The 24,382-nt window shown below is 46.1% G+C and overlaps 6 non-coding genes across 6 annotated transcripts; 3 read left to right on the forward strand and 3 right to left on the reverse strand.

Annotated features, from left to right (window-relative positions):
• Positions 1 to 3,495: 3,495 nt before the first annotated feature.
• On the reverse strand, positions 3,496 to 3,612 carry LOC144946396 (U5 spliceosomal RNA). Its single transcript, XR_013639888.1, has one exon. It is a non-coding gene; the product is annotated as a U5 spliceosomal RNA (small nuclear RNA).
• Positions 3,613 to 9,590: 5,978 nt separating this feature from the next.
• Positions 9,591 to 9,707, forward strand: LOC144946347 (U5 spliceosomal RNA). Its single transcript, XR_013639847.1, has one exon. It is a non-coding gene; the product is annotated as a U5 spliceosomal RNA (small nuclear RNA).
• A 1,059-nt stretch (positions 9,708 to 10,766) lies between these two features.
• Positions 10,767 to 10,883, reverse strand: LOC144946361 (U5 spliceosomal RNA). Its single transcript, XR_013639856.1, has one exon. It is a non-coding gene; the product is annotated as a U5 spliceosomal RNA (small nuclear RNA).
• A 720-nt stretch (positions 10,884 to 11,603) lies between these two features.
• On the reverse strand, positions 11,604 to 11,714 carry LOC144946354 (U5 spliceosomal RNA). The gene has a single exon (XR_013639852.1). It is a non-coding gene; the product is annotated as a U5 spliceosomal RNA (small nuclear RNA).
• A 5,202-nt stretch (positions 11,715 to 16,916) lies between these two features.
• Positions 16,917 to 17,033, forward strand: LOC144946358 (U5 spliceosomal RNA). The gene has a single exon (XR_013639853.1). It is a non-coding gene; the product is annotated as a U5 spliceosomal RNA (small nuclear RNA).
• A 3,924-nt stretch (positions 17,034 to 20,957) lies between these two features.
• On the forward strand, positions 20,958 to 21,074 carry LOC144946362 (U5 spliceosomal RNA). Its single transcript, XR_013639857.1, has one exon. It is a non-coding gene; the product is annotated as a U5 spliceosomal RNA (small nuclear RNA).
• Positions 21,075 to 24,382: the final 3,308 nt, after the last annotated feature.

The following is a 24,382-nucleotide window of genomic DNA, read 5'->3' on the forward strand; positions in this document are numbered from 1 at the left end:
TGCTTTACCTCACTCAGTGTACTGCCAGCCTTTCATGTCGATTGTAGCAATTCTTGTCATTGAGTCTGCGTACTGGCAATCTATCTCGACTGTAGCCTGCTTCTCAACTTACCTGTGCGTACTGCTGCTCTTTAATATACACTCATTTCAACTTTTTCTTCTAAGCATTTCTATTTCGATTGCTCACGTCACGCTATTTACTTATACGTTGTACTGCGATGCTGATAGCTGTGCCATCATCGGGGATTGCTGTGCACGTCCATGTGTGAGTGTGAGTCGATGTGTGCGTGTTTGAGTCGATATGTGTGTGCGTGTACGTCCATGCGTGTGTTTAAGTCCATGTGTGTGTCTGTCTTTTTCGAACGGACAACGCCCAATGTGTGTGTCTACGTCTAAGTGTTTGTGTGTCATTCCAAGTGTGCGTGTCAGTCACTGTGTGTGTGTTAGTCCATGTGTGCGTGTTCGTTGACGTGTGTGTATGGCTCCATCTGAGTGTGTAAGTCAACGTGCGTTTGTGTGTCCATGTGTGTGTGTACGTCCATGTGTATGTGTGGGGGTCGCTAGCCCCCGAGATCCCTCCCTCGGTACCCCAAACGGCCGGGTTAACCTCATTACTCGCCCCCTCGCTGCTAGGCGAACCGCTGCTGGGTTCTTCACCCATGGGGTGAGAGCCGTCGCTCGAGGATTCCCCTCCCCCGCGGGTCCGCGTAGTAGGCATGGTTAATTACGTACGCGCACACCCACACACAGCTCTGCGCGGCACTCACTCAACACTGACCACTCACGTTAGGATCGCGCACCTGTATTATACACGTCGTGAACGTGCGCGCACACACACATACAGCTCCACACGCGATACCCACTCTTGCGCCGCTCTGCGCCGCGCTGGCCGCTCACGTTATGATCGCGCACCTGGGGTACGCCGATTACACACGCCGCGAGCTTACGCATACACAGTACCACACGCGTTCGCACTTATAACACGAGATCACACGAGGCCACGATCAGCTATTAATGATTTATTATCCGCTACCTGGAACTAGATGTTAAATCAGTGAGTCGACGAGGCTGGCCTACGCTGATACCTCTGAATCTATTCTCTATTTATCGGCTATGATCCTACTTTTACCTCCTTACTCACCGTTAAGTGTCCACGGCGGTCCGCTGATCCTTGTGCTAACAGCGTACCTCGGCGTGTCGCACGGACGTCCGGGTCGCTGGCTGGAGCTGCGTCTGGTCGCCTGGCGCTGGCGTAAGAGCCCGATTTCCCCTTTGCGCCCACTATTTATCCTCCCTACCTCAAAGGGAAGGCTCTGGACAATAGGCTCGCGAACCGCGGTTCCGGGCGCTTTTGATATGCTACTTAATGCTCAACCTGCGTGGCGCAAATTCCAATCAATCCCTTTCTCACGCAGCCCCCCCGCATTATCGCAGTTTATGCGGCGGCGTCCGTCACAAAGGTGCGCCGTGGGAATTTATGCACGGCTCCCCGCGTGACTCCGCTCTCCCGATTACTCATACCAACAGCCTTATCCTTTAACTCCCCTAACAATGGTGCCTGCGTGCCCGAGCGTAATTATGCCGTCCCTCCGCTCCCTGTGCGGGGGGTGCCTGATTATGCAATTCAGATGCGCTGCGTGTTTTCTAATGATGCTCCTCCATCACAATGCTTATTCCCTCTGCCTGCCCCGTCGATACTTGCGTGTGTGGGGTGTGTGGGATGCGTTTCACCCGCGGTGGCCGAGTGGCCCCTCGCTGCGACCTTGCAATCTTAAGGCCGGTCGCAGCGCCGCGGTGCAAAGTAGCGTCGGGGGAGGTCGTCCAATTCCCTGGTCGCCGGAAACCGTGAAAGTTTAATCCCGGTAAGGGCTTCTCGGATAAAAACCGGTCGGCCAGGTGACCTCCCCTAGGAGCTCTATGGGGGGGGGGGGGGGGAATGCGTGCGGGTGTGTTCATGTGAGGTGAGGTGAGGGGGACGCGGGGTCGGCTCCGTCGCTTGGTGGTGGCGAGGTCGGAGATGGGGCGCCTGCTGAACGGCTTCGTGGCGGCGGCATGACATATGTCAGTCCATATGTGTGTGTTTGTTAGTCTACACGTGTGTGTAAGTCCATACATGTGTGCGTGTCACTCGATGTGTGTGTGTAACTCTATGCGTGTGTGTGAGTCGTTATGTGTGTGTTCATCCACGTGTGTCTATCTAAAGTAGATGTCTGTGTGTCACAGTCCATATGTGTATGTGTAGGGTAATGTGTGTCAGTCTATATATGTATATATGTGTGTAAGTCCAAGTGTGTGTGTCTTAGTCGATATGTCTGTGTGTGTCAGTCCTTGGCCATGTGTGTTAGTCGTTTTGTGTACGTTGCTCCACGTGAGTCAATGTAAGTCCATTTATTTGTGTGTCTGTAGGTCCATGTGTGCGTGTGAGTGAATGTATGTGCTTTATTGACCTGCTCAAGGCCTATGATACTATCAGTAGGCCTGGACTCTGGGTTGTTCTTCATACTTTCGGAGTCTCTCGCCCTTTGCTCACTATCCTTAAGGACCTTCATGATGGTGAGCGGCCCCGTGTCAAACTACGTGCCCGTCAGTCAGAGCCATTCCCTCTACACCTTGGGGTGTGACAGGGATGTCCTCTGGCTCCCACATTATTTAACATATTTTGACCACGTACTTCGTGAAGCCTTCGATGGCTGTACCGGAGGAATTACCATATGGTACAGATACAATGGGAGGCTGATCGATGCCCAGGTGCGGTCAAGGGATGGCTCCCTATTGCTCAACCATGCTATGTATGCCAATGATCTGGTGATTACTGCTCATTCAGAGGAGTTGGATGCGCTACTGCTGGATCTGGAGCTTGCCACTAAGATGTGGGCCCTTACCATCAGCCCCACCAAAACTAAGCACCTGCCTGGGTATTTTGTACCATCGGACAATCCACCCCCACATCTCACAATTGGTGATGCGGCAGTTGTGGAGAGAGTGGAGAGATTCCCATACCTGGCCAATGTGCTTTTGACCGGCTCCGGTTTAACAGAGGTCTCACTCGAGCGCCATTATCTTTTCATCGGCTGCGTTACGCTGTGTGGAAGCTACCTGGTCTCTCGCTCCGCATGAAGCTCCAGGTCTTCTCGGCCACGGTAAATCCCTCCCTTCTCTACGCTTGCGAAACGTACACCCCCCTAATGGAACATTTTGCCGGTTAGAAACATTTAGGCTGGCCTGCTAAAGATCCACCCTGGGTTTAACCATATGTGCGTGTGCGTCTAAGTCGATGTGTTTCTTTGTGTGTGGGTCGATGTCTGCCTTTTTCGCCCGGGCAACGCCGGGTACTTACCGCTAGTGACTGTTAAAATCCCACATGACGAGCGGAAAATAAATTCCTCCGCATATGGCTTGGTCTTCCAATGCGAAAAGCCACATTCAACATCGTACTTGCTGCAAGTACAGCATATGCGGCAGCAAAATGTTGGTTCTATCTTTTTCAACGAAGGGAGTCCTGCCGAAGCAGGACGACGAAAAATTGTTTAAGACTCATTAGAGTGTTCCTCTCCACGGAAATCTTTAGTAAAAGGCGAAAGATTTATTCGCTCTGAAGAGAAACCAGAGTAAAGCATCATTGCCCACTTGCCCGGTACTTATACGAAGCAGACATACATTTACCTTATGGGGGCTCTAGCGTGTACATTACGGTGATTATAATATTAGCTATTCTCGCACGTCAAATGCTACACGAACATTCATATTATACTATTATAACGTTTGTAGTTTCATTGAGTCGAAGGGTAATCGTTTTAATTACTCTTCCCGAGCGTTTTATGCGTGATCATTACATATGCACAAATGACGTAAATAGCGGACACGCCTTCCTTATATCCGGCCGTTCGCCTCTCCAAGCATCCACATTCCGTTCTTCTCTGTCTGTTGAATAATACTGTACACAGCTTTTTGTCGGTCTGTAAATACGCGGCTCGGACAAATACAATGAAGCTAAAATAAGCTATATTTACAGCAAAGCAATGTACAAAGTTTAATGAATAATAAACGACCACAAATCAACACAATGTATGCAATGTCGAGCTTCTGGCCTGCTATGCTTATCGGCGGTGCGGGTGGAGCAACAAACTAAACACCGAATAATTCCACTGCATGTTGATTCACTGTGAATAACCCTACTAATAATTATAGGTGCAGTTGATCGTTGATTATCCGGCTTCCAACATTATCCGGCGGTCACGGAAAACCCGCTCAAGAGGTTGTTCACATCAGTCCGGCGAACGTCAAACACATGTTGTTGAAACAAGAGCGTAGTAGCTAACATGTTTTTCGAGATTGGAGTGGTAAGTGTGGTACAATGTATGCAGTGCATTTTTACAGTAGGTTATTTTGTCTATTTGTATGTTAATTTATAGCAATTTCTTAAAATGAACAAATTTTAAACGTAACAAATATATACACAACACCTAAAACATGTTATGCAAGAATGCGCAAAAATAAGCTTTTTTAAACAATGGTGTTAAGTGAATATCCTGCGTTTTTTAAAAATACGACGTCCCCTTCTCCCCTTGATAATCAATGATCTACTGTACTGCATATTCTGAAACGAACATGATCCATTGTAATTTATATGATATATAGTATACATTAACTCCCCCATTGGTCTTAGCACCTGATCAGCTCACAATGATTTGACATCACCTTTCCTCTATTTAAGACCAAAACAGGAAGATTTCTTCACAATTCTGGCTAATCGCCCAGATGAAGATGGTTGTAATCACCAGCGAAATGTCGTATTCGAATTGTAAATGTTGTGGGTTTACTCTCCAACACACCGGTGTGCTGTACTAATAAACAATTGGCAAGTTTTGTTTACGTGACAAACCTTAAATTTTGATTTAAAGCTTTCGTGACTGCAGGGATTCACATTCTTGGTTCTTTCGGTAAAGTCACGTAGAAGGGAAATAATACAATGTAATATATATAAAATATACTAATTTATTTTATTATTTCCCTTCTACTTGACTTTCGGTAAAATATTATATTTTATATATATTTTATTATTTCCCTTCTACGTGACTTTACCGAAACAACCAGGAATATGTGACAAACCTTCCTAATTGGCTGTACAGGTGGTTGCGGGTTTAACGACGCATTTAGTGATTATGGGGGTTCCAGCTGCGGTCTTCTTGTGCGACATCTGTCCTGCAAGGTAGCCACCACCTTCCAAATGCCATGCAGGAACTGTACGCTTTGACTCCCAAAGAAGGCACTGCACATGGAGACGTTCAAGCCTTGTCGGCGTTCACCTTCATCTGGGTCCCCGTGTGCTCCGGATCGTCACGAAGAGCTTTCTTGATGGCGCTGCGCAACTGTCCACTATCGCGTCAAATTCACGGTGCGACCCGAGGCCGTAATTTGAATATTTATTTGGGGGGGGCACATCCCCCCCTCCAATAGTGGGGGACACACATCCCCCCCCAAATATTCAAATATCCTCAAAATGTCCCCCCCAATATATTGCTATAAAATAGATTTCTGTTTATGATTGTGGTTATGGTTGTACTTTATTAATCCATAATCTCTGCCATTACATACAATGAAACAAGAAAAGGTAAAAAAGAAAAAAACTGAGCAATTTAATACAATGCACCATTAGACATTATTGTAAAAAATAAATAAAAAGTCCATCCTATGTGTTGGTGATTTTAAAAAATATTTTAGGAAGGAAATGGAAGGAAATGAGTTTTCAAATTTAGATTTTTATTTTCTGGGGGGGGGGACCCCCAGACTCCATGGAAGATTTGGTCCCCCCCCCAATGTTGACTCCATGGCTACGGTCTTGGTGCGACCTACTCCTGCTATAGTTGAAGTGGGCATCGCACGCGACTTTCACCACCATCGTCGCCACCATCGCGGTTGCAGAGGTGGCAGGGGTCTCTCAACTCGTCCATACCAAGCCTCGCATTCTCTTAATTCACATATGGTTTCTTTAAGTGAGGTCCCAATACGAATCGATCAGGTAAAACACACCTCAAGTTATAAACTATCCTCCGGTGGTGTCAATTTTAGCAATTTAGCCGACATTCCACTAATAGTTTGACCCATCAAAAAGCCTTAACAGCCACTTAACGTTAAAATTTGAATTATTCAATGTCCGTTCACTTAACAATAAATAATTTGTTATAAATAAAATAATCACCGATAACAAACTCGATTGCATGTTTTAACAGAAACGTGGCTAAATAGTAATGGATCCGCTGTGCTGATTGAAGCTTCACCCCTGTGCTAGTTTAGCAAATTCATTCAGGCAAGGAAATAAGTATAACCAGCAAAAACAAAGTTTTTCACTATAAATCCTTTATATGCGTGGCGGCTAGAGTCCTCTCCTCCTCTGGCTTGAGATGGCTGTCACCTATGGGTCAGATGATTGCATTGCACCATTAAGCAATTGGTAATTAAATATAATATTTTTGTCCTAAAAAGTGTAACATTTTGGAAAAAAAATATCACGAACATTAATTGTTACGCACAACGAGTCTGTGTGGAGAATGTCAGCTCGATTGGATTACGGGAAGTGGGTTAACAAACGAGCGAAAGATTTGCACGGTCCTAAGCAAGCAAGCAAGCACGCAAGCAAGCAAGCAAGCGAACTTAATATAAAGGATTTAAAAAGGGTGGTGGTAGAGCAGCAATTTACTACGATAATGAGCCAAGAATGTCTCTGTGTCCCGCGCGTGATGTCACTCTACATGAGGCCAACCCCCCCTCATTAATATTCATGAGTGGGTGCATTTTTACACGAACGCAGAGGAAGGTGGAGCTCAAACAAAATAATTTATTACGCAAAGTCACTTCAAATGTGATGTTTCCTTATAGAAAGTGACGGGAAAATATATAAATCTACGCAGCATAGTGTTAAATCCGTGTGTGACGTCACTGCATATCAGTCCCCCCCCCCACCTTCATTATATGAATGCCCGGGTGGACATTTACACTAACGCACATAAAGGTCGCGCGGGAATTAAAAAAGTTTTACGCAAATGCGTTCCAAATTTGACGTCTCTTTATAGAAAGTGAGGGAAAGAAATATTTATACGCAGCATCACAGTGCATTATTTGTCTTCACTTATTTATTCCGTTCTTGAAACAACAGGCAAATCTCATCTATGCTTCGAAGTTATGCTAAAAAAGACATTTTCTCGGTTATTTTCCATATAGTGCATCTAATTCACGTTTATACTGGAAGGAACCTCCTGGTTACACCAGCCCACAGGGGATTATTGTGTCCGTCGTGCAGGGAGGGGCTGGGTGGGGAGGGAGGGGCTGGGTGGGGAGGGTGGGGGCTGGGTGGGGAGGGGCTGGGGGGGAGGGTGGGGCTGGGTGGGGGGTGGGAGGGGTGGGGCTGGTCACCCCGTGGTGCCCTTATAAAACTCAACGTTTAATCTACTCACGCCGGCTTGTGCCCGCCCTCACAGTCGGGCATATTTGCGGAATACACCACGCCGCCGTTGACCCTGGCCATTGACCGAGCAACCCAACGTTTCTACCAGCTCCCTCTACAGGAATGTGTTTTAAAGCCCAGCAAGTGACAGAAGAAGATAACAAAGTGTAAGAGCCGTTAATTTGAACAAATTTAAGGTCACTTAGATGCAGTGCTACAGTCACATTAAGTGAGCTGCTGTTTTATGCCATAATTTCGCGCAAGAATAGCTGCCATTCATACAGTGCTACAGTGAGATGCAGTGAGGTGTTTCATGACTTAGTTTCGTGCAAAATTCACTGCCATTAATTCAGCGCTACAGTGTAATGCAGTCAAGTGTTTGCTGAAATACTTTTGTGCAATATTCACTGCCATTTAATTTCCACATACAATTATACTCTGGTCAATTTTGTCCGACCTTTAATGCTTCTGTTTGCTCTTTGTTAATTGCAAAGTTACTTCCGGCAGTATCAGCAGCCTACTTTCTTCACTCTTCGCTATCAATCGTCCTTCAGGGATGAAAAAAGTGTCAGTTCAAAGCTGCAGGTCAGTTGAAAACGGTGCTAAAGTGAAGTCAAGTGTTTGTTCCAATTATAAAGTGACAGAGATTGCTTGCCTTTGCACTTGCACAAGAAACAGAACAGTCCCTGGTCAAAACATTCACCAATTTTCATGCTTTTTGCTCATTTAATGCAAAATTTGGCGACTGTCGATCACACTGCCCATGTATAGTGTCTAAAACGCGCAAGGCAACCTTCAACCCCAGCGAGCTAAAGCATAAAATAATAACGGATGAGAGCAGTCAATTTTTTAAATGTTAAGGTCAATCTTAAACATCATCGTGGGACCTCTTTTGCCAGTACCAAAAGATGAGAATATCTTTTCCCCTTTTTTCTGGCAACAAAACAGGTGTTAAGATTTACGCTATGAGACCTCCTTTACCAGTGGCAAAATATAATAGTAGGTTTTTACCCTTTCAACTGGTACAAAACTGACACCTTTATACAAGGGATAATGTTTGCAATAACCACAACACAAGCAGTCAAAATGCAAACAAAAAGAGTTGTACGCCTTTTGGCGTCATCTGGTCCAACACCAATGGAGACTAGGCTCTAAGAAAAGCTGTCTCGGGTGTGGACCAATCAATTTCAAGGACTGTGCATATTATCATTATCAGAGTTGTTTATTTTTGTTTGCATTTTGACTGCTTGTGTTGTGGTTATTGCAAACATGATCCCGTTTATAAAGGTGTCAGTTTTGTACCAGTTGAAAGGGTAAAAACCTACTATTATAGAAGTTAAGATGTTAAAACACCAAACTGAAACTTTTACAAGGAATCATGTCTGCATTAACCACAATACTTGTGGTCAGAATGCAAACATACATTAATCCAAGTCCCGGGCGAAGCCGGGTAGTAAAGCTAGTATCGGTATAAACGCGAGGGCAATAGCTACTCTTAGAGAACCATAATATGTATTTTATTTCAACTGTCAACCGTGGTCAGTCCCAAGGTTGTCGTCAGCCCTCACTGCTTTGCGTGGAACCCCGTACCGCACGCGAACTGAACACTCTGGGCATCAGCGAACGCGTGGGTCGTCAAAGTTTCTGACGCGTGGTGGGTGGAGGATTGCTTGGGGTTGAGTTAATGTCGGCGGTGGTTGGTGGGGACACGCTGCCCCCTACTGCTAAAGTGGGATCTTTCTTTGGTTGGAGTAATGTTTAAAGAAAACATATAGCGCCGTATGTAGATAATATATGACAGTTGGAATGTATAATACATATAATAAATGACAATACAGTATAAAATATATTTGTAAAAATATTCAGTATTTTAAAAAGCTAACGGATGCTGACCAAGTTATTGGGCCACGTTTACGGGTCCGCCATTGGTCAAATACTGTATATATGTTAATGAACACAATGCGAAATAAACTATGTATTACCTTTACTTTAATAACCCTCGTGTAAAAACATGAATGGGAATTAATAATCACTGATTTTAAGTTGTATCAAAGCACGTTTAAATTTGACTAAAGTCGCGAAAAAAAGGTCCCATAGGATAAATGTACAGAGTGCTTATATAAGTAGTTGCGAGTAGAGGCACTAAACTTTACTCTGGTTTCTCTTCAGAGCGAATAAATCTTTCGCCTTTTACTAAAGATTTCCGTGGAGAGGAACACTCTAATGAGTCTTAAACAATTTTTCGTAACCCTGCTTCTGCAGGGTTCCATTCGTTTAAACAAGAAAGAATCAACATGTTCTTGCTGTTTATGCTGTGCTTGCAGCAAGTGCTATGCTGAATGCGACTTTTCGTATTGAGAAACCAAACCATATGGTGGTGGGAAGAGAGTTTATTTTCTGCTCGTGATGTGGAATTTTAACAGTCATTAAGAAGAGTTTAACGAAAGTGGACAGCACAAAATGATTAGCCATTTCAAATGCGCAAGCTTCCTACTGGTGTCTCATTAAACATTCTGGAGATAATAAATTACCAAATTATTTGGCCACGTCATCTTAGCAAGATTAAGCTACGACAGTCCTCCTGCTGTGTTTAAAAGCAAATAAAAGATTGAGGTTTTAGCTGGGTCCGGGTGCTTCACGTTAGGGAAAGAGAGGGGGGGGCACTGTGTGTTCATGGCGACAAAGTTATGCAGCTATTTTACTGGGAGGAACCTCCTGGTTACACCAGACCACAGGGGATTATTCTGTCCGTCCGTCGTGCATCCAAAAAAGGGAGGGCTGGGGCTGGGTGGAGATGGGACTGTGATTAACGCCCCGGATTGGTTGAAGTGCGTCACGTGACCGCACGCCCCCAGCGAGAGCCGCGCTTTCTCCACTGCTGCCCTGAGCGAGAGCCATGCTCTGTCCATTACATTAGTACTCGAGGCCCACCGCACGCTGTGCGAGTGGATCGTAAGGATTTACTTGACTAGTCTGTTGGGGGCCGCCGCACGCTGTGGTTGTTTGGGGACGCTGCAGGTTGTGCGGGATAAATATATGTTTTATTTTGAGTGAGAACCAGATTATAAAAGCTGTTGGTTCAGCCTAAAATGTAACAAAGACGGGCAAATGATTAACAATAGCTACCACCGCTACATTGCAACACGAATCAATTTTCTTTTGTATGAGGCCCGTCGCATACGCGGAACGTACAAACCATCTTAAAAAACCTTTAAGCAACGTCGAAGAAAAAGGATTACAGCCTCCAATCATGATGTAGTGTGAACAAACCCAACAATTGTGAACCGCACGCTGCACGCACTTTCTAATATTTATTTGTGGATGGAACCCTGCCGAAGCAGGGTTACGAAAAATTGTTTAAGACTCATTAGAGTGTTCCTCTCCACGGAAATCTTTAGTAAAAGGCGAAAGATTTATTCGCTCTGAAGAGAAACCAGAGTAAAACATCCAGCCCACTCGCCCGGTACTTATACGCCGCAGATATACATTTACCTTATGGGTGATTTTGCATACTTTACTGTAGTTAAATATTAACTATCATCAAACGTCAAAACACCTTTTATATTATGCTATCGTAACATTTTTAATTGTATCGACTCTAAGGTTAATCGTTTAAATTATTCTTTAAGCGTTTCAGTCGTGTTCATTACGTATGCACAAATGACGTAACCATGACGTCAACGTAACGCCTTCGTTACATCCGGCTCTCCCAAGCGCCGACATTTCTGCCTCTCCCAAAGCGCCGACATTTCAGTGTTTTACTCTGCGCTTGCGGTCCAGCGGGGTTGTGGCCTTGCCTCACGAGATGATCGGGGTGGTTCTGGGTAAATGGAGACTTGACCAGTGTCGAGTGGGCCCATGAAGATCAAGCCACGTCCTTCGAAGGGCTGCTGCTGATTCTACGACGGCTTGTGGTGAGGTAGAGCGCCCGTAGCTCAGCCAGCGTTTACTCTCGCGCTGAAACTCGGCCTTACTTATACGACCATTTAATATTGTGCTCTACATTTTATTGACGTTTGTAATCGACACAAGGATCGGAAATAAAAGTTTGCAGCTTGTTTGGGTTTGTTATGTATGCTTAACAAAATGCAAACTTTAGACAGTTACTGCCCACGGTTAAATAAAACACCGCACGTTAAACCTGAAATTTTTTTACGAAGGGAGCCTACAAAAGTAACGTAAAATTGTTTAAGACTCATTAGAGTGCTCCTCTCCACGGAAATCTTTAGTAAAAGGCAAAAGATGTTTTCGCTCTGAAGAGAAACCAGAGTAAAGTTTAACGCCCCACTCGTAGGCACTTACATGGGCACTGACTATATTTATCCTATGGGACCTTTCTTTCGCGGACTTGGTTACATTTAAATTTCCTCGAGTATGTACAACTTGTTCGATACATCTGAATAATAAACTTCCATAAAACTTAATACATATAGTAATTATTATAGTAATTACAGTAAAGGAAATAGTATATTTGCGCTCCAGTGTGTTTATTTGCATAATTACAGCATTCGACCAATGGCGGACACGTGACGTGCCGATATCTTTATCAGCATCTGATGGCTCAGGAAATAGACGTCTGAAAGTTCTAAAAGGTTATAACTTTCAACCAATATATCCTCATCTATTATGTACACACACAATTTGCATTTATTATTAAAACGCCAGTTTTGACAGCCGGTTTGAGCTTCTATTAGGTTCGCTCGACATACAATGAAAACTTGTAGCAATTACACGGTCAATAAAATTAAGGGAGGGTAGTCGTGCATTTATAAATACCGCATGCAAACAAAAACACAGAGCTCTTGTATTGTTTTTGCGATGAGACCCCTGCCGGAGCAAAGACAACAAAATATGCTAAGGGACCGTCCATAAATGACGTCACGCACCTAGGGGGGGGGGGGGTCAGACATTTGTGACGATGTGTGACGAGGGGGGGGGGGTTTGAGAAATGTGACGTCACATCAAAATGCGCAACTTTAAATAAATATAGACAACACGTTCTACTTAATTAAACATACTTTTTAATGTTTTCTCCTACAACAGAGTGCAGCGTCACATTAAATATGCACTACAATTACAATAGTTTAAAGCGATATTTGGGGGGGGGCAGAGCTTTTTGACGTCATATTTGAGGGGGGGCGTCTGACTTTTTGTGACGTCGTGTTACAAAGGGGGGGGGGGGCAAAAATCGTCCAAAATCGCGTGACGTCATTTATGGACGGCCCCTTTGAAGAGAAACCAGAGTAGAATTTACTACGGCCACTCGTACCGGCTTATATGAACTGTAATTTACATTATGCCCCCACCCCGCCCAAAGTTGCATTTTATACAGGGCTACTTTTCATACCCTCATTTGTTAGCGAATACAAAATCATGTTTTTGATAATTCGGTACCGTCGTCATTATTCAGATATTTCGTTTTTACGCCAAACAATTAAAAGCCCAAACAAAAGTTATACTCCAAGCCATTATTAGGCGGGCAACTCCTCCACCACACATCAGAACAGCATTGCCCCGGAAGTTTAATGTGGGCGGAAGCAGCAGCAAGCAAAGCAAGAAGCATCAGCAGCAATAGAAGCATCAGCAGCAATAGAAGCATCAGCAGCAATAGAAGCAGCAGGAGCAGCATTATATGCATCAGCAGCAATAGAAGCAGCAGGAGCAGCAATAGATGCAGCAGGAGCAGCAATAGATGCATCAGGAGCAGCAATAGATGCATCAGGAGCAGCAATAGATGCATCAGGAGCAGCAATAGATGCATCAGGAGCAGCAATAGATGCATCAGGAGCAGCAATAGATGCATCAGGAGCAGCAATAGATGCATCAGGAGCAGCAATAGATGCATCAGGAGCAGCAATAGATGCATCAGGAGCAGCAATAGATGCATCAGGAGCAGCAATAGAGGCATCAGGAGCAGCAATACATGCATCAGCAGCAAAAGATGCATCAGCAGAAATAGATGCAGCGATAGAAGTAACGGGAGCAGTAGAAGCAGCAATAGAAGTTTAGAAACTGAACTTGACGCGGACAACTTCTTCCTTTTCAGTCGTCACTTTATTTTATCCAACACAGCACATTTCGCCATCATTCTCCAGCGCGTTCTCCGCTCGCTTGCCGCGCTCCGCCGGCCTCGCTCGCTCCGTTCCTCCCTCTCTCTCTCCGTCTCTCCCGACTCCCCTTTCTTCTTCTTCGTCCCACTCCAGCCGTCGCTCTCTCTCGGCTTCTCAGTCTCACTCCGACTGTCGCTCTCTCTCGGCTTCTCCCTCTCACACCAACTGTCTCTCCCGTTCAGCTTCTCCGTCTCTACTGCTACCCTATACCTCTTCTTCTACTCCACTGCTACTCTACACTTCTTATACTCCACTACTACTCTACACTTCTCCTACTTCTACCCCATTGCTCCTCTACGCGTTTTCTTCTGCTCCGACCGACTCCGTCCAGCTCCCCGCACAACTCCCCGCCTCACTCTGACGCTCCCCTATTTATCCTCCCTCCTTATTAATTTCCAATTAATTAACCAGCGTCCCCCCCACCATGCCCCGCGCCCGGCCAATCACTGCCCTGCATCCCATAATTGCCTAACGGGCCGTCTCCGTCTCCTCCGTTGTCCCCCAGCAACACCAGCCTGTCCCCGGTACGACCCCACTGTTCCCAGCCCGCACGTGTTTACAATTACCCCCCTTGGCGCGCGTTAAACCACTACAGAAGTATTAGCAGCCGAACCAGATGCAGCAGCTGCAGATGTAGACACAGCACTGCACTTCTTTATTTCGTATGGCCTACGTAGACACAGAGCAACAACTAAAATCTCACATCCAGGTGGTGAGGTACAGATAACCCGCACGAACATACGACAACGAACACGGACCACTTAAAGCTGCTGCAGGAGCATAAAACACAGCAGCAACAGCTGAAATGCGCAGCAGAAGCATCGGCAGAGATGCCGACAACAACAGCATCAGCAGCACCCTTCAGTTGCAGCAGCAAATAGCCTGCAGCAGCAGTTGAAGCACTCATACGGGGCCGTCCATAAATTACGTCACGCGATTTTGGACGATTTTTTACCCCCTCCCCTTGTCACACGGCGTCACAAAAAGTGAAACCCCCCCTTAAATATGACGTCACAAAGCTCTGCCCCCCCCCAATAATGTGGCGCTGCATTCTGATGTTGTAGGAGAAAACATTTATTAACAAGTCTATTTAATTAAGTAGAACATGTTGTCTATCTATATATATAAAATCGCACATCTGTCTGTCTGTCTGTGTGTGTTTCTGTCTGTCTGTGTGCCGCCGGACCATACGCAGTTTCATTGGACGAAATGTGAGGGATTTGCGAGACACGATTGGTCCGTTTGGTTTTCCACGGCGGTTGCCCCTGGCAACGAGTAGCGACGCATTCGCTGCGGGGTGGACGCCATTTTTAATTCCCGTTAAAAATATGCGCACGCATTAACACGCGACTCTGAGGTAAATTCATCAAAGTTTCACGTCCTCTTCACTCCCCCCCACCCCAATGTGTGCAATTACTATTATAGGGTCGGTAGATAATAAAATTATAGCGATTAGACAGTATTATTGTAGCGCGGGGGGGGGGGGGGGGTAACGGCCCCAGTACCCAGCCTCAGCCGGGTGGGTAATTTAGGCGAGGCCGGAGGCTCTGCACGGTACTAGGCCTCGACACCCCACCACACTATAGGCCGTACATATTACTGCACAGCGGCTGAGGAGATCGTGGCTGGGGGGGGGGGGGGGCAGGGGTAGCAGCCCATCTGTGTATATATGTAAGGTTATTAAGAAATATATTTTTCACCCGGGCAAGGCCGGGTACTTCTGCTAGTCTATATATATAAAATCGCAAATCTGTCTGTCTGTCTGTGTGTGTGTCTGTCTGTCTGTGTGTCGCCGGACCATACGCAGTTTCATTGGACGAAATGTGAGGGATTTGCGAGACACGATTGGTCCGTTTGGTTTTCCACGGCGGTTGCCCCTGGCAACGGGTAGCGACGCATTCGCTGCGGGGTGGACGCCATTTTTAATTCCCGTTAAAAATATGCGCACGCATTAACACGCGACTCTGAGGTAAATTCATCAAAGTTTCACGTCCTCTTCACTCCCCCCCCCCCCACCCCAATGTGTGCAATTACTATTATAGGGTCGGTAGATAATAAAATGATAGCGATTAGACAGTATTATTGTAGCGCGGGGGGGGGGGGGGGTAACGGCCCCAGTACCCAGCCTCAGCCGAGTGGGCAATTTAGGCGAGGCCGGAGGCTCTGCACGGTACTAGGCCTCGACACCCCACCACACTATAGGCCGTACATATTACTGCACAGCGGCCGAGGAGATCGTGGCTGGGGGGGGGGGGCAGGGGTAGCAGCCCATCTGTGTATATATGTGTAATAATCCTTCCAGAGACGGCTTCGGAATCGGTCCTTTTATTTCCACTCCACAATACACTTTGCTCACTCACTCTCCGTTTCTGGCAGACAACGGAGAGAGGACAGACCACGCACTAAGTCCCCACCGCGCACGTGGCAACCCCAGCCCCCGTCCGCACGTGACCCTGCTCTCGTCAGTTCCAGTCTGCTCCCGATCGTTCCCCTCCACTCGCTCTTAATACCTTCGTCACGTGGTTCCCCCAGCCAATCGTACATGGACAGCTTCGACCATTCTCGATGGTTCCCTGTCAATCCCGGGACCACGCCCCTCATCCGGCTCCCCATTGGCTGGGGCCCCGAAAGGGTAGGCCAATCACTCCTGATGACCTGTCGTGATGACGCATGGGCCATGGTCCCTATCTCAACCCTTATTGGCTACAAGCAGGACCGGCAAGCCAATCCCCACGTGAACCCTCTATGGCTGTTATTACATATGTAAGGTTATTAAGAAATGTATTTTTCACCCGGGCAACGCCGGGTACTTCTGCTAGTATTTATTTAAAGTTGCGCATTTCGATGTGACGTCACATTTCTCAAACTCCCCCCCCCCTCGTCACAATCGTCACAAATGTCTGAACCCCCCCACCTCGGTGCGTGACGTCATTTATGGACGGCCCCAAGAGAGCAACACAAACAAATTATTTATGTTTTGCCCCTATGGACCTGAAAAGTAAATTTCCCTGTACACGGGATGGTCACGGTAGAGACCGGGCGTCCGTTCACAGCAGAGTTGAATGTGGGTGCTTGGAGAGGCGAACGGCCGGATACCAATAAGGGAGGCGTGTCTGACGGGCCGCCATGTGACGTCATTCGTGCATATGTAATGAGCACGGGTAAAAACAGTGCGGAAGACTAATTCAAACGATTAACTCTAACGAAATAATTTGTTTTTACTTTTGATTATATAATATAAATGGTAGTTTAATATTTAACGTGCGAGAATAGTTAATATTTAACTACAGCAAACTATGCAAAACAACCCATAAGGTAAATGTATACCTGCTTTGTATAAGTAGCGGGAGAGTGGGTATGACTCTTTACTCTGGTTTCTCTTCAGAGCGAATAAATCTTTCGCCTTTTACTAAAGATTTCCGTGGAGAGGAACACTCTAATGAGTCTTAAACAATTTTTCGTAACCCTGCTTCTGCAGGGTTCCATTCGTTCAAACAAGACAGAATCAACATTTTGCTGCTGTATATTCTGTACTTACAGCAAGTGCTATGTTGAATGCGACTTTTCGTGTTGGGAGACCAAACCATATGGGAGGAGTTTATTTTCCGCTCGTGATGTGGTGTCTTCGCAGTCATTAACGAAAGTGTGCAGATAGCCATTTCAAATGCGCATGTTTCCTACTTGTGTTTGATTAAACATTCTGGAGAGTATAAATTACAAGATTTGTTAAAATGTATTCCCTTCCAAAAAGCTTTCGGATGTTGACCAAGTTATTGGGCCACGTCATCTTAGCTAGATTTATATAACACATTTTACAACGCACTGTACACCAATTATAACATTGTACGTAAGATGATAATGAGTGTAAATGAATATTCGGCTGATTGTAAGTGCTGTTGTTGTAATGTCAGTCGAACGGGAAGGATTGTTACAGAGGGGTTGGAAAGTCCTGGTCCAGGCTGGGGGGCGACAGGAAAACTTGGGGGGGGGGGGGGGAGTAATGAGGCATTGTGTTGGGAAGACAAAGGGGGTTAGGAGTAGTGGTGGCTCGTCATATTTCTAATAGGTGGGGCTGTTGTAAGTGACCTCTGAAAATATGGGGCTATCCATAAATGACGTTACGCGATTTTGGACGATTTTTGACCTCCCCCCCCCCCTCGTCACATGGCGTCACAAAAGTCAGACCCCCCCTCAAATATGACGTCACAAAGCTCTGCCCCCCCTCCCCAAAAAATAAAACATGCTTCAAATCGCTTTAAACTATTGTCATTGTAGTGCGTATTTAATGTGGCGCTGCACTCTGATGTTGTAAGAAAACATTTATTAAAAAGTCTATTTAATTAAGTAGAACGTGTTGTCTATATTTATTTAAAGTTGCGCATTTTGATGTGACGTCACATTTCTGAAACCTCCCTCGTCACACATCGTCACAAATGTCTGAGCCCCCCCCCCCTCTAGGTGCGTGACGTCATTTATGGACGGCCACTATGGTGTTCTAATCGGTTGATCAGGACCCAGTTGTTTGACATTCAACTTCTCCTGCATAGTCAACCTTTTAAATGTAATATTTAGAAGTGACTCCACAGTGTTCCTTGCTAATTCTTCGTTTGCTTGCACCTGCTGCCATCGCCATCGCTGTTGTTTCCTCCTGGAGCGTGTAGACCGTGACCTGCTATATTTGCACAGTGCAACCTCGCGTTGTGACATCGTCTCATTTACAGCCACGGGCGCCTTTTTCACTGCCCTGAATGGGTCTCAAACGGCGTGGCTAAAATGCGAAGCTGATCGCGGCGATGAAGGGGGGTATCTCTCATTCGGACGGACGCCTTCACAGCTGCCCCGAGACCTCCCCGAGGCACAAATCAAACCGCGGCGTTGCAAGCGGCGGTTTCTAATACGAACAACTTAAAATGTTATCTTCGTTCGGCAATTCGCGTTGAAAGAATTGTGACATCTATATATGTTGCACCATAACAAGGTGCTGTAAGCAGCTTACCTGCCACCACGCTCACGGGCCGACAGGGGGCAGCCGAGAGAGAGCGAGGTGTGTCGGGGTTGACCGAAGGTCAAACCCCCTCCCCCCTGGGAGGCCCGTGCCCGGACTTTGACACCCCAGAACCCCAGGGGCTGGGGGCTGAGGGGGATGGGCTCCACCCACCCCTTCCTAAGACCTCTTAAGATTTAAGACCCTCTAAGACTTTCCAGAAGGTTCTGGAGGAAGGGGGGTCATGAGGGGAGGGGTAAGCCTGACCTGGGGATAATAAGTAATATTGAATAAAAAACAATTTAAACGCTTTAATGAAATGTACCTTACTCGTAATGGCAGAACTCCACGACTTCATGAAGTGGCCGCAAAGCTTGCATAACGTAAGGGGCCGTGGTGATTTACAGCCAACGTCAGTTGAGCGTGGTCAATCAGACCCAAGCCGAAACATAACATGTAAAAAATGTTTTAAAATATGTTTATTTTTATTTTTTATGATAGAATATAGTATTGTCATCAGCATGACATAAGTATACAAAGTTTGCAGTCGATACCATATTGGGAAGTGGGTTAAAATTGAGTTACAATATTTGAGGATACGACAACAATAACAGAGTGAGTTCATATAAAGCGTGTAAAAAGATAGTTTACATTTTAATTTATTTTTTATGATATAATATGGTATTGTCATCAGTATGACATAAGTTTACCAAGTTTGCAGTCGATACCGCATTGGGAAGTGGGCTAAATTTGAGTTACAAGATTTGAGGATATGACAACGACAACAACGACAACAACAGACAGAGTGAGTTAAATAAAAGCGTGTAAAAAAGCCGATCCTCTGAACGGGTCCAGCAGTGTTCGATAACTCAATCTTGAAGACATCTGAAGACCTGAAGACTGGACCAGCACCCGGAAACCCTCAACCGAGGCTCTCGTTAGAGCCGGGTTGTAGCGGACCAGGGGTGAGCCCCGTACCCTGCCTGGGACGGGTCGGTCCAGTCTCCCCTTAGCCGCCGTGGCAAGGGACCTGTGTGTAGAATAGCCCGGAGTGTGTATGACGCGCTAGAAGGGCTATCGGGTTGAAGGGGCCGTACCCCTTCGTGTTACAGCTGCGATTAACAGAGTTGTTATAATAAAAGCGTTGCCTCCAGCAGACGTCTCCGTGTGGTTAGTTATCGACACAACGTATATATAAAAGGGAAATTTGTGATTATGTGTGTCTGTTCAAAATGATTAGCGTACTTCCCGACATGCAACAAACTTGAAATTTTCCATGTGGGTACTTTCCAGACTGTACACCATGCAAAAATAAAAAAAATGGACTTTTGCATTGGGGGGGGGGGGGGGGCGCAATAATGGATATATTTTGCACGCAAGTGAGCGGTGATGTCACAACTCTGTTATGTTACCCGCATTTGGTAGCGTGACGCAATGTGCCTGCTGACGTCACGCATCCCCCCCACCCTCCGCGTAGGCCCTGTATCCCGCACAAATGCGCGGCTGGGGGGTGGGGGAAATAGGAAACAAACTTTTAATTTGCCATGTGGCTAGCTCCCATACTGTACACAATGTAAAACGTATCAAAATTTACTTTTGTATTTGGGGGGAAGGGGAATGACCATGAAGTGTGTGGCGAGAATCGATATCTGGTGAACGTTTGTGGTATCGATTAAATGGGAATAGGCCGATTCTAAAGAAATCTACAACCTTCGATTTCTTTGCTCGATTTAAAAAATCGAATCTTGGCGCGCGAGCGTAAGTTTTTTTTCCACCGCGCGTTGGGTTTTATAAAAATAAATTTTGAGGTAATGATCAAAGTTTTTTTTCATTTGTTTATGTTTTTTTCTAAGTTTTGAGAAGTTTTTCAAAAACATTTCCCCCGGGCAACGCCGGGTGCTTCCCGCTAGTTTTTTCTTGGATTTTCTGTTTGCACATAGTCACTTTAAGATGTTTTCTTGTTCATGTTTTTGTTTTTTGTTTGTTGCGGTTGCACCCGATTCAAGAGCCGAATGGCTCACAGGGCTATACCTAATAAATGAACTTTAAACTTGAATGATAAAATAATTTCTCATCTCCAGTTGCTTGGTTGGTGCGGTGCCCCAACGCCCCCTAGTGGACGAACCGCACCTGGCCAGGAGCCAGGAGAGCGGAAGAGGCCCAACCGCTCCCCATTGGTCAAATACTATAATTTATGCATAGCGTGAAGTAAATTTGAGTATGTTTCCTATTTCTTTTCCTTAAATAACCCTCACGTAGACATATAAATAAGAACAAAACAATCACTAATTTAAAGATGTGTTATACAAATATTTAATATTATTAAAGTAAATTAAATGAAAATGTGGTCACGAGGTAGAGGTCCCATAGGATAAATATAGCCGGTGTTCATATAAGTACCTACAAGTGGTGGCATTAAACGTTACTCTGGTTTCTCTTCAGAGCGAATAAATCTTTCGCCTTTTACTAAAGATTTCCGTGGAGAGGAACACTCTAATGAGTCTTAAACAATTTTTCGTAACCCTGCTTCGGCAGGGTTCCATTCGTTTAAACAAAACAGAATCAACATTTTGCTGCCGTATGCTGTATTTGCAGCGAGTGTTATGTTCAATGCGACTTTTCGTGTTGGGAGACCAAACCATATGGGGGGATACTCATACTCATAGGTTTTTTCGGTAAAGTCACGTAGGTAAAAAATAAAAAAAAGTAATAATAGAAATAAAATAATAAATCACGACGCTTCGGAGGCAACACAAGCTTCCGTCTTTAGGTGGAACAGTCACAGCACGATTGCTGTATCAAGTAAAGAGAAATCCCAAGAGACCCGACCTTGTATATATACTGGTTGAGGGGGGGAAGAGCCAGGGTAGGCCCCTGGAGAGGAGTTTTTATGTTAAGGTTGGTACGGCTGTGGTTACTGCCGGGACTGAGCCTTTGTTATGTAGACTGGTTAAGCGTAGAGGAGTCAGGGTGGGCCGCGGGAGAGGAGTTGTTATGAGATGGTTGGTGCGGCTACGGCTGCTGCTACTGGGAATGAGCATTTGTTAAGTAGATGGCAGAAGCAGAAAAGCAAGTCAGGACAAAGCAGCCCTTTGCTATGTAGCTGGGTGGGTAAAACTCAAAGCAGGTAACCAGCGTGTGAAAAAATTAACCCGTAAAAACAAAGTTTTTCACTATAAATCCTTTATATGTGTGGCGGCTAGAGTCCTCTCGTCCTCTGGCTTGAGATGGCTGCCACCTATGGGTCAGATGATTGCCTGCCACCATTAAGCAATTGGTAATTACATATAAAAAACATTTCCTAAAAAGTGTAAAATGTTGGGAAAAATTTTTCACGAAAATAAATTATCACGCACAACGAGGCTGTGTGCAAAATGTCAGCTCGATTGGATCACGGGAAGTGGGTAAAAAAACGACCGAAAGATTTGCACAGTCGTAAGCGCGCAAGCAAGCAAGCAAGTGAACTTAATATAAAGGATTTAAAAAGGAAGAAGCTAAACATGATAAAACAAAACTAGCTGTCTATCAGTAAACTGTACGGTAACAAAAGAATAGTGCCTGTCAAATAAGATGGTCCAAATATGTGTAGTTAAATCTTTTTTGCATGGTTATTTTATTTCTATTATTACTTTTATTAATTAAAATTAAAAATTTTACATACGTTACTTTACCGAAAAAACCTAAGAGTATGAATCCTTGCAGTCACGAAAGCTTCAAATCTAGAATACATATTAGGGGGGGGAGTTTATTTTCCGCTCGTGATGTGGGATTTTAACAGTCATAAAGGAGAGATTAACGAAAGTGTACAGCACAAAATGATAGCCATTTCAAATGCGCAAGCTTCCTACTGGTTCATCATTACTTCTTACCGGTGTTTGATTAAACATTCTGGAGATAATAAATTACACGATTTGTTCAAATGTATTCCTTTGTAAAAAGCTATCGGATGTTGACCAAATTCTTGGGCCACGTCATCTTAGCTCGATTTAGCTACGACAGTCCTCCTGCTGTGTTTGTTTCACACCTGATGACGGTTGCTTGTGCTGCGATCGAAACGTCGTGATCTATTATCTTTTCTACCTACGTGACTTTACCGAAAGAACCAAAGAGTATGGATTTATAAAACACCTTTTCCAACGCACTGTACAGCAATTATAACATTGTACGTAAGATGATAATGATTGTAAATGAATAATAGGCTTGTTGTAAGTGGTGTTGTTGTTTAATGGAAGTCGAACGGGAGGGATTGTTAATGGGAAAGTCCTGGTCCAGGCTGGGGGGCGACAGAAAACTTGGGGGGGGGGGAGGGGGGGGAGTAATGAGGCATTGTGTTGGGAAGACAAAGGGGGTCAGGAGCAGTGGTGGCTCGTGATATTTCCAATAGGTGGGGCTGTTGTAAGTGACCTCTGAAAATATGGGGCCGTCCATAAATGACGTCACTGTGGGGGCCGTTGGCCCCCGGGGTCTCTCCCTCACGCATCCCCAATTCCGGTTGCGTTGCCGCACCGCTCTATTACCCGCTAAGGTTTCGCCGGCATTCGAACGCGACGCCCCTACTGTTACAGCCTCGCGCCGCGCTCCCACGCTGCGAGCATACGTGCGCACAGCATCATCAATCAAACGCCATACTCCCCCTCTTTACACCGCTACGTACAGCTCTCGCACGCTGCGAGCGAGTGCCCGTCTACAGCCCGGTGCGGCACTCGCCTACACGTCGAATAACCACGTGACCCATGCGCACCCGTATCATACACGTAGTGAACACACGCGCACCCACACGCGCAGCTCCGCGCAGCGCTCACTCACGTGGCGAACCACTGTGTACACAGCACCACACACGTTCACACCTCTCAACGAGATCACAGGCCGCAATCAGCTATTAATGATTTATTGTCTGCACCCTGGAACTTGTTGTTAAATCAGTCTGAATCGACGAGGCTGGCCTACGCTGATACCTTTATGCCTATTCCCGATTTATCTGCTATGATTCTAATTCACCTTCTTACTCACTGTTAGGTGCTCACGGCGGTCCGTTGATCCCCTGCTCGCAGCGCACCTCGGTGCATCTCACGGACGTCCGGGTCGCTGGGCTGGAGAGCGTCCTGTCGCCTGGTGCTGGAGTAAGAGAGAGCGACCTCCCCCCAGCGCCCCCCCTTTATCCTCCCTACATCAAAGGGATGCGGCTCTCCGTTTTTCCTTAACAATGGGCTCGCGCCCCCCTAGCACGCGCACGGCGGTACGCTGCGCCCCTGATATGCTAATCAATGAGCGACCTGCGCGGCGCAAATTCCAATCAATCCCTTTCTCACGCAGGCCCTTATTATTGCAGTTCATGCGGCGGTGTCCATCACAAAGGCTCGCCGTGGGAATCTGTGCATGGGCTCCCCGCGCGCCTCCCCTCTCCCGATCTATTCATACTTTCAGCTCAATCATTTACCCTCCCCAACAATTGTGCCTGCGCGCTCAAGCGCAACTATTCCAACCTTCCGTGACTATGCGCAAGAGCCCCTGCGGTCCTGCTACTCATGCTGTCCCGTCCTTCCCCTGCTTGCCTCGTCGACGCGTGGGGGGGGGGGGTGTGGGGGATGCGTTTCAACCGTGGTGGCCGAATGCTCTTCGCCGCGGCCATACCATCTTAAGGCCGGTCGCAGCGCCGCGGTGCCACGTAGCGTCGGGGGAGGTCGTCCAATTCCCTGATCGCTGGAAACCGTGAGAGTTAATCCCGATAAGGGTTTCTCGGATAAAAACCGGTCGATCAGGTGTCCTCCCCTTCCAGCTCGATGGGGGGGGGGGGAATGCGTGCGGGTGTGTTCATGTGAGGTGAGGTGAGGGGGACGAGGGGTTGGC

Source organism: Lampetra fluviatilis, chromosome 40 (assembly GCF_964198595.1).
Source record: "Lampetra fluviatilis chromosome 40, kcLamFluv1.1, whole genome shotgun sequence".
Taxonomy (NCBI): domain Eukaryota; kingdom Metazoa; phylum Chordata; class Hyperoartia; order Petromyzontiformes; family Petromyzontidae; genus Lampetra; species Lampetra fluviatilis.